At 42.1% G+C, this 8,847-nt stretch overlaps 1 protein-coding gene across 7 annotated transcripts in view; it reads right to left on the bottom strand.

Moving 5' to 3' along the window:
• The window catches only part of daam2 (dishevelled associated activator of morphogenesis 2), a 110,729-nt gene extending 102,791 nt beyond the window's left edge, over positions 1-7,938 (bottom strand). For all 7 annotated transcript variants that reach the window (XM_086273718.1, XM_086273715.1, XM_086273717.1 and 4 more), the window contains exon 1: positions 7,787-7,938. The gene's annotated coding sequence lies outside the window, so the exon portion shown is untranslated. The remainder of the gene's footprint in view (positions 1-7,786) is intronic.
• Positions 7,939-8,847: the final 909 nt, after the last annotated feature.

The following is an 8,847-nucleotide window of genomic DNA, read 5'->3' on the forward strand; positions in this document are numbered from 1 at the left end:
AGATACAGACCTGGATATTGATAACTTCAGCTACCCAATGCAACAGGAAAATTCAATCTAAAGCACATAACGGCTAGGCCTTTGTAAACAAAATCAATTTCCTGAAGGGCAAGCAAAGCACTGGGATGAGGTAACAGGTCAAAAGTCACCTATCATCAAACTCTGCGGAGTATATTTCCAACAAAGCCATAAGTTTGACCTGTGATATGAAGAGGTGACGCAATCACAATCACGAATTTCAAACATTCACAACTTTAAATACTTTGAAGACACTCTTGGATGACACAAAAGCAGAAACCGACTCAGGGAGCTGATAACTTTAGGTTTCTGGCTTTGTCCAAAGCCAAACACGACATTCTTTTCCTGTGTGATTCATGTCTACTTTCTAATGAAAATCTAAAGGTTACATCTTGCGAAAATGTGGCATGCAAGCCTCCTTTCGAGTGGGTCGGTAAAAGTCTTCAAACTTCCTTTTATAGAAGTAGCCCCCAGAGCTGGATATCAAAGCTATTATAAATAAGAAGCTGGAATGCAGAAAGGGAAAAAAATAAACATCCAAGCTGCTCCGTTATCTACACCCAGCTGTGCAGTTTAGAGCCCAATCCTTGGAGATGATGTCACTTTGGCATTGGGTTACTGTTAAAATACTGTCCTTATAATTTAGAGTGGATACTAATTCATTCAAGTAGTAGCCAACAAACCCTGTGTGTGAACCTAACTCAAAGTTAGCACAGACCTTGAACTGAGTTCATACAACCTTAACCCGAATGAAAAACACCCAAAGATAAAATTATCACTGTCAGTTAAGATTAGCATGAACAAATGCATCACTTTAAAAGAGATCTATATACACTCAGCAGCCACTTTATTAGATACATCGGCTCAACTGCAAATATCTAATCAGCTAATCACATGCATTCAGGTATGCAGATATCGTTAAGTTGACCCAATCTATCCTGCATGGAATTAACACTTCAGGCTGTTGGTGGTGATCTTATGGTGTGGGAGATCTATTTTCAGCACACCTTGGGCCCTTTAGGTCAAGTTGAGCATTGTTTAAACACCACATACCATGCGAGTATTGTTGCCAACTACATCCATCCCTTTATGACTACAATATACTCATCTTCTGCATCCAGCACTGTTACATGCCATGTCACAAATCTCAAATCATCTTAAACCATTTTCTTTGACATGACAATGAGCTCACTGTACTCAAGTGGCCTTGAAAATCATCAGATTGCAATCCAATAGAGCAATTTTGGGATGTGGCGATTCGGGTCATGGATGTGCAGATGACAGATCCAAGTCTACAGTCATCATGAGACTGCAGTATAAAAAACTAAAGTTCTGTTCTTTCTGGAATTATTTCTGTGTGAATTTTCCACAAATACGGTGTGCTTGCTCCTGAGATCCTTGCCACAATGTCTCATTCAACTCTCCTACAGCACCAACAGCAACTTTCCAGTGTTAACTTCAAACTGGAGTTCACCAGTCAATAATCCTGAAAAATGTCCAGCAATATTTCAACACAAACGCCACATTAAACTCCACATGTGTCATTTTTTTAAGCATTTTGCTTTCTTTCTGGCCTTTGAAAGCCAAGACTAGCTTGCCAACCTTTTTAGGACTTTACATGGCAAGCCACTGCAAATCAAAGTGTATTTATGGTTTACCAATGACTACCAAGGAGAGCGAAGGAGGAACATCTCCAGGCGCCACTTTTCAACATAATTTCAGAGGCAAAGTGAACCTGAGATGCAGAGGTGAGGGGAGACCTGAAGCCAAGAGAATATGGTGGGGCTGACGCACTGGAGGTTTGATAAATGATTCCATATGTGCTCCAGATCCCTAGTGAAAGAGCTGCTTTGTGTTCACTGAGGTAGCACGTGCACAGGTCCCAAGTGCATACCCCTCCCCTTCTTTCTGTTCCATCTACTGACAAAACCTATTTGGCCTTTTCTCGGCAGGTCAGGGTAATATTAGCCAAGTGTAAGTGGCAGGAGCAAAAGGTCTGGGTGCCCGAGTCTCAGTCCGCCTTCTTGCACCCTATTTTGACGGGATCTAATTGCCTGTGACTACATGGAGACAGTGGACCAAAAACAACCACAGCATTGAGTTAGATGGCAGAAGGGGGTGGGGGTGGGGGGGCAGGGTAAAGTTGACAGAGATTGAGACCAAGGAGGGAGAGGTATTTGGGGGAGGGAACTGTCAGTAAGTTTAGAAATATTGGGATATTCTCAACCTCTATTACCCCTAGTGCTAAATCACTCCCACCCATGGCAAAATAATTCCTCAGAGCATTAAAGAGGCAATCTTCGCTGCGCACCTGCTCCTTTTGAATTTTGTCCTGATATGATGGAATAGGTAATCACCCAAAATACCACCTTTATTGTGGTGACAAACTCCCCTCTGTAGAGGTTCAACAACATATGGTGAAACCAAAACTTAAATTGCCTTCAATTTACACCAGTGGTGGAAACATGCAAGTCTGATCAGGTAGTCAAGGCAGCAGGCTACTGTTTCCACTACAAACACTATAGCAGCACTAGTGCACAAAAACAAGTTTGCAATGGCACAATGTGCAAAAAAACGGTCAAGAAAGCGAAGCGTCTCCTCCATATTTAATAAACACATGATTGTGTAACTCCACATTTCTACCTTGTGACTGTTGCTAGTGAGAATGACAGGAAATTAAGACTTTAGTGGCAGCTTGAGGGGGAGGACATAAAAGGAGGAAGAAGCACAGCAGAAGGCAGAAACGTGTCCTGCACTGTTTGATTCCACTGGACAGTGAAGACACCTCCAAAGCTGGGGTTTTTTGTATGTATGTAAACTCTTATAAATACAAGTGGTTTACATACAAACCACAATAATTAAATGAGAAGAAAAAAAGGATCCACAGAAGAGAAAGAGAAAGTAAATTACTGACGTGTATTAAGATCATATCATAGCACTCCTTTACAGTTGGGTTACACCAATGTTGGTCGAATGTCAATGGTTTCTGGCACAGTGGGAGCATTCCTGCTATGCTGGAGTTACTTTAAAACTTAGGTTTTTAACAGCAGAGAACAACCTCACTACTGTATGGGAGAAGCAGACCAGAGCCTGTTGCAACCGCTCATCAACAAGTCCTGCACACTGGGCCTCTGTGGCCAGGAGCTACACTAGAAAAGCTGAAATCAGGCTTTTGACTGAAGTCAACGAGACATGTACTCTTAAAGAGTCTCTCAAACAGAATGAATCTCAAATGGTGCAAGAGATCCATATGCATTTATCTACTTATACTTTTCAATGCTTATTTAAGTTCTTTCAGAGTAATAATGTGCATGCTTGGTCAAGTACTGAATCTTGTTATGATGCACCAGTTGAGTTTATTCTGACACCTTTCATGCACTCATTTGTTTTCTGCTGAGCTCAGTGAGCTGTTAAATAAAAATGACTGGGATTAAAATAAAAACAGTGTTACATGAGCAAAATATATAAAAACAACTTAGGACAGAAAAGTAAAGAATTGCTCTGAAGAAGGTGCTTACTTAAACAGATAATGCAAAAATAGTGGAGCAGGTTTAGCTCAGTGGGTGAGCAGAAGACCATATGCCACATGACTAGAATGCAGCAGCATCGGTTTGAGTCTGACCAGTGGCCCTTTGCTGGGCATCTTCCCTTTCTCTCTCTCTCTCCCCACTTTCCTGTCTGCCTTCACTACTCTACTATCAACAAGGCAAAAATCCCCCAAAAAGCATCTGTAAAATAATATCGGTAATAATTTAAATGTAAAATGAATGCAATTACTGTGGCAAAGACTCTGCATCTCTACATCTCTGTGGAGATGATGTAGATGTTGCTTGTCCAGTGAAAATTCACAGGGTGGTCAGGATCCATCAACTATCCATAACCATTTACCACAGCCACAGTCATTTGGATGAGCTCTAAACTAGTTGAGTAACATAAGCAGCACGCTGATTTATTTCAAACTGTGGCACAAGTGAAGGACTACAGTTTTGGGGTGTAACATGGGTTTTGTTTTGTTGGTGAAGGTGACCACACAACATGTATAAACCTGTGTGCACTGTTTGCACCTAAAAGGGTTTGGCTAAGAAGGAAAACACTCCAAAGTTCAAGTTTGCCATCAATATCAGCACATCATCAGCACACTCATGTGTCACCGTCATCAAGTCCCTCGCGGAAAAAAAAAAAAAAAAAAAAAACTATGGAAAAAGGCATGCATGTCCCAGTAAATTCAATTTAGGCTAATCAACTAGTCTGCAAATAAGAAGACATCAGAGTGTGGCATCTTTTTCTGACATCTACACACCTGCAGTGAATGTGGTTAGATTGCACCACCAACATTAATCTAGATTACAATATGGACAACCCAAGAGGAACCATAGGCAGAGCCTCAGGTAGTGATGGCTTCATAACCCAATAGTGAAGTGGTGTGAAATTCCAGAAAGGATAGATACTGTGCAACTTTCTACTAAGAGGACATTTTATGTGTCCTTGCATGGATTTCAAAGTGTTTCTGAACATATGTACAGCTCTAACCTTTAAAAAAAAGAAGAAGAAGAAACCCTTGGCTGTACTGTATTCATGGCATTAAATTTGGTTACCTCCTGCTGTAAAAACAAATCATAGAATCAAACCACTTCCACTTTTTTCACATGTACTCATAAATGAAGGTCTAGTAAAGTAGGAAATGGGAGGATGAGGAGTGAAGAGGGGTCTCATAACCACTTGTGCCTGAGGATTGGAAGGAGAGGAAGGGGGCGGGTGGGCATCCAACAGACCCAAAACTGTGTCTGGTATTAGATTATAACCTCACAGCTAATTACTCCCAGACTCCTTAGCTCTGTGCCAGAAACTCTGCACAGATACAGTAAGTCAGCACGCTGCCTCTCCCCCACACAAAGAGAGAGACTGGCAGAAGGTCTACTGCAGCCACTCAGTGTGTAATTGATGAGGGACGAGTAAAGAAGGCAAATGAAAAGTTTTATGAGGGGAGACAGGGACAAATATATCGACTTGGAACACTTGTTGATGAACTGTAAGGGTGCACAAGGGGGTGTCGCTGCTTTCTAGATGATGAGATGATCAGCACTTGTTGCACAGTGATTTATTTAAAGTTTGGATCGAGTCTGAACATCTGATAAAACACATCATCAGTCAGCAGGCTGCAGAAAGGAGAAGCGACATGCTCTCCCATGACCAAGTACAGGCTCACTCCTGCCCCCTCCTCACTGCCACAGTCTCACCTCACAGACTGGACGAGCAGCAACAGCCAGCCAAAACATCTGGCTCTGTTAGAAGAGAGCACACTTCTCCCTCAACTGCTCAGCGGGAACAATGGTCCTGTCTTTCCCCAGCTGGCAAACAGTCCTAGCTTAGACCAGGCACAGTCCACAGCTTTGTGGCCACTCAGATACCAGGTAAAAACACACACAACCACCCAAAGCTAAGCAAGGCTGCTACTCATGCTTCTGGCCACAGAAACAAACATACACATCCAAAAGTAGTCCAGCTCCTGCTCAGTCAGCAGGGGCACAGCCAGAAGCCGAGTACCTCAGCCCACCGGGCCTGTTTCTCTTGGATTACACATGTGTTTTTCTTCCCTACCTCCTCTAAAAACACACAGGTAGCTGGACAAGGATTGTGCACTACAGTCAAAACAGTGGACTCAAAAATACTCCAGGAAAATTGCTTCCTTAGTCTGATTTAAGGTTAAACGGGACAAATATTCCTGCTTTATATGTGAATTTTTGCATGCCTGTGAAAGAGCTTATAATGTATTAAAAGCTCAGCTCTGCTCAGAGATATGCAACAGGACTTTTGAATCACTGACATCCTTTAACACAAGTCTGTTGGTTCAGCGGGCAACCTATTCCTGCCTGTGACGTACGTGCATTACACATTGTTTAAAAAAAATCCTTCAGCAGCTTTACATGCACAAATCCTCCAAGCCACTTACTTAACCAATGATTAAAATGTAATTTCTATGCCATAATCCACCCCAATCCTTTCACCAATAATGGCCTTTTTACACACACACACACACACACACACACACACACACACACACACACACACACACACACACACACACACACACACACACACACACACACACACACACACACACACGGCCAAAAAGTTGGGGATCGCTGTGGCTTTATTTGATGCAGCACAATCTTGATCCGGAAGAAGGAATGATGCTAAGCCATGTGGGTAAGGAGGAGAAAGAGGAGGCAGAGGAGGACGAGAAGGAGGGGATCATTTTGTGCTTAGCATGGTGCTGTGCTTGTAAAGCCTCAACCGCTGGCCAAGAGCAGCCGACGCTGCATCACTGCCAGATGTTCAGACGGATTAAACAGCTCCTGATGCCTCTGACAAGCAGTGTGGCCATTAAGTAGGGATGCCTGTATCTTCTGATTATTAAAGTGCAGTTTTCTTTTTCCAATAGCAATGCAAGATTCACAAAAGCTTCCCTTTTATACATGATCCTTAACATTAATATCTGTCATTTGAATGGCCTGATTTCGGTTAGAGATGGAGAGGTTGTCAAGTTTTTACACATCTGGATGTAAAACAGTATGAAAGATAAGAAAGAAAAAAAACTGCAATCAAGACTAAACACATTACTTCACAAATCCCATTAAATGGACCAAAAATAAAAGGCATATCGATCTCTGCACTATCATATCAGTGAAGAAGTAAGTGAAGAGGCCATCACATGATACTTTGAATGGTATTTAACTCTGGATGAGAAAAGAAATGTTGAAAGAAATATAGAAATAAATAGGTTTAGGGTTATCAACAGGGCGAAATGTTACAAAATTAAAAATAAATACATTTAACAAAGAATAAATTAATGAACTTGAACAGCTGGTGTAGCCAGACTTAGTCCAAGAGAAAGGGAACTCCTATCCACTCAAAGAAGTATGGATCAACAGGAGTCCCCCAATAAGTTTGAGAGTCTGAATCTGGTGCAACAAGCAGAAAATATTTTCCATTTCATTTAATTATAATAATAAAGTGGAAAAAATCAGAGGCCTTAATTGTGCCCCAAGTCTAAATGCCTTTCCCTTTTTTTTTTTTAATTACTTGATTTGAACAGATCTTCTTATGAGAAGCTATTTCTTTGCAGTGTGGGTGATGACACAGCAGTGGAGGTGGCGCAGCGCCCTCTATAGACGGAGACAGGAACTAACATCAGCGCTGTGTGGCCCAGTGAATGCATAGGTGGATAATATCGAGGTCAAATGCATTGAACATCGTGCAAAACTCACTGCAGTCCATCATTATAACACAAAGCGACATTATTATCTCAAAATTATCACATCACTGTGAGAAAACCGTCAAACAGATCAAAGATAATCGGTGGGGGGTGGCTGTCATGCGCAAAACTGCATATAAATGCACTGATATACACCTAATGGCACCAATGATGTGTTATAACTGAAGCCATTAATCATTTTCTCCCTTTAATATTAATGCAGGCGAACTAGCAGGCTTCAGATCAGGTGCTGGATCCTAATTGGCATGTTGAGCAGGAAAAAAGGGCAGTCAGGTAAAGCCACAGCAAAGGTTCTTTGATCACATTTAAAATTAAACTCTAATCTGTCCTAATCAGCAGAGACTGTAGCATCAAAATGACACTTTCCCACATCCAGGGGTTCAAATATATATCCAAACCGATGGCCCCGATTGCCTCTACGGCTGCTGAAGGCAGAACCATCCCAGCCTCCAGCTCAGCCCAGGCTGCCTGGCAGAGGAAACGTAAACTTACCTTGCAGACGCGTTGCGGAGAATCAGTCGCTGCTCGGAAATAATAATCCCGTGTGGCTGTCAGCGGGAATATGGGAGAGAAATCACAGCGGGCTGGATAAACAGAGAGCCGCTGAGCTGTGCTGACTGTACGAGGAGGTTCATTCAGCTGAATGATAGTGGAGAGTGAAGGCACTGACAAGTCGGTCACAACAGCAGCACCACGCCTCCTGTCTTAAAGTCACCGCACTCTGCCTGCCTATCCGAGTGGGTGTGTGCGTGTGTGAGAGGTGAACACGACCGCATGAAATCATAGCTTGCTCATTACAGGAAAATAATACAAATGCAATAGCATCGTATAATTCTTTTTTTATGCTCCATATATACTAACTCGACAACATTTCTATGCTCCTGTGAAGCTCTTCATAAAGAACACTAACACAGGCTGTGCAAGAGCCTGGAAAAGGATTATCATTCATCTTAACTGCTAGCCTAATTCAGGGTCGGGGGTTGTCATAGGGCAAGACCCAGCCAACTGAAGGGCTAATACAGAGAGAAAAACAACCATTAGAATCACCAATTAACCGAAAACACGCACCTTTTTAGAGAACTCGCAAAGACTACAAAAAAGGATCTGCAGCTGGCGTCAAAGCCACAACCTTCTTGCTGTATTGCAGCAGATGGTTTTGCATTTCAAATCTGCAAAGTAAGAAGTAACTAACGCATTGCAATAAATAGCAAGTGTGATATTCAGTGGAGTAAAAGTAGAATTTAACACAAGAAATACTTGAAGTACCAGTAAATTATAATAGTACTTGAGTAAAGTATTTAACAGTATTTAGTTGCAATCCACCATTGGTTACTCCATGCAGTACCACTCTGTCCTTTATACTGTCATACTGAGAAGTATAGTGATGCATACTTGTTACACTAAATAACACTGTATTGAGTAATCACAAAGAACACTTCTGCCATGGTAGAAGGGTAAAGACTCATGGGACTGTTACAGGCTCAGTGACAGAGCAGATGAACAGGGCAGGCAGAGAGAGGGCATTAGGCTCAACTGACTTTGATACTTCGGTT

The sequence above is a fragment of the Aulonocara sp. 'chitande type north' Nkhata Bay genome, linkage group LG19 (assembly GCF_057382095.1).
Source record: "Aulonocara sp. 'chitande type north' Nkhata Bay isolate Kocher_YH1m ecotype deep benthic linkage group LG19, A_spYH_male_GT1.1, whole genome shotgun sequence".
Classification (NCBI taxonomy): domain Eukaryota; kingdom Metazoa; phylum Chordata; class Actinopteri; order Cichliformes; family Cichlidae; genus Aulonocara; species Aulonocara sp. 'chitande type north' Nkhata Bay.